General features: G+C 44.8%; 1 protein-coding gene across 6 annotated transcripts in view; it reads left to right on the top strand.

The window, feature by feature from the left end:
* LOC143212529 (uncharacterized) overlaps positions 1-1,243 on the top strand; it is an 81,249-nt gene that overhangs the window by 31,384 nt on the left and 48,622 nt on the right. The window lies entirely within an intron of this gene.

The following is a 1,243-nucleotide window of genomic DNA, read 5'->3' as shown; positions in this document are numbered from 1 at the left end:
GTAAGCACCGACTGATAAGAGACAACCACTCGGGCTATCGATCGGAGACCTGGAAGAGGGGGTAGAGAGTGAGAGAGAGAGAGAAAGGGACCGACCTTGTCTCGACGTGGTGGCCAGATTGAACTAATTCTCATCCATCGCTCAGACTCTCAGGAAAAAAGGTGGAAAGGGTCAAAAGGAGCCGGGAGATGGGTCGCGCGAGAACGCTCAAGGGTCACTTGAATTCGGCGATACACCCCCGCAGACGGAAAAGCCGAACGAACCCCTCGAACCGGTTCGAGGAGCACGCGCGCCGCCCGTCTTTGCAAATTAATGCTACCAGCCTCTCTCCTCGTCCTCGATAAGCTCTCCCCCTCCCTTTTCGAGAGGGTTTATTGAATTGTATAATATATCTCCTCTCTCCCGAGGGCTTTTTAGCCTGTCTCCTGATCCTGGTCCAGGTTGCAGACCGGATGGAAATGAGGCTAATGTCTATGTTAAACAGCCCCCAGGATACCGAATGGTACTACAACCGCGATCAAAGAACTCGGCTCCGCGGCTGATCGTTAAATCCCAGTCCCTCTGTTTAGCTCACGGAGATTGTGCTGTCGTTAACGGCTCTGTCTAGGATAGACGATGTCTCGAATGTTGCGTAATCGCCTTGTCTCGCTCTCTGCTGGTTAATCATTATAATTTCAGAATTTATAACAGAATCGGGTAGGTCAAGCAGAAGATTGTAGACTCTGGAAATGTTTATGCAGGGGGTGTCGCAGATTTTATAATCTGCCGGGTATTTCACCTAACTCGACCAGCTTGAATATCTTTGTTGTTTTTAAAGATACGTCAAATGTCTGCCGGACAGAGTTGAATGGTAAAATCGGGCTCATACGATACCAACAATATTTTTGTTTTTGTGTAATTTTTTTTAGAGATTTGAAAGTCACCTTCATTTTTTTAAATGGAATGAGGTATTTTTTAATACATCAATCGATGCAGCTGGACATTCGTTATAAAATAGTACTAACCTATGTATGTCGGAAAGTTAGTAATTCAGAAGATATTTCAATTGAAATAACTCTAGAACACCATTACTGTCGTACTAAGACGCTAGCGTTTACTTACTTGCGAATTCGATAAAGTTTGCTACATTACGCTGTCGAGGAATGCCAGCCCCTTAATTGCGACTGTGTGCACTAGCGAACGAATTCGATTAGAATCAATTCGGATCAATTTGTGTCTCAAACTTATTTTACAACGCGGAATT

Source organism: Lasioglossum baleicum, chromosome 10 (genome assembly GCF_051020765.1).
Source record: "Lasioglossum baleicum chromosome 10, iyLasBale1, whole genome shotgun sequence".
NCBI lineage: Eukaryota > Metazoa > Arthropoda > Insecta > Hymenoptera > Halictidae > Lasioglossum > Lasioglossum baleicum.
The sequence above is the reverse complement of the archived record's forward strand: the minus strand, read 5'-3'. Positions and strand labels throughout refer to the sequence as shown.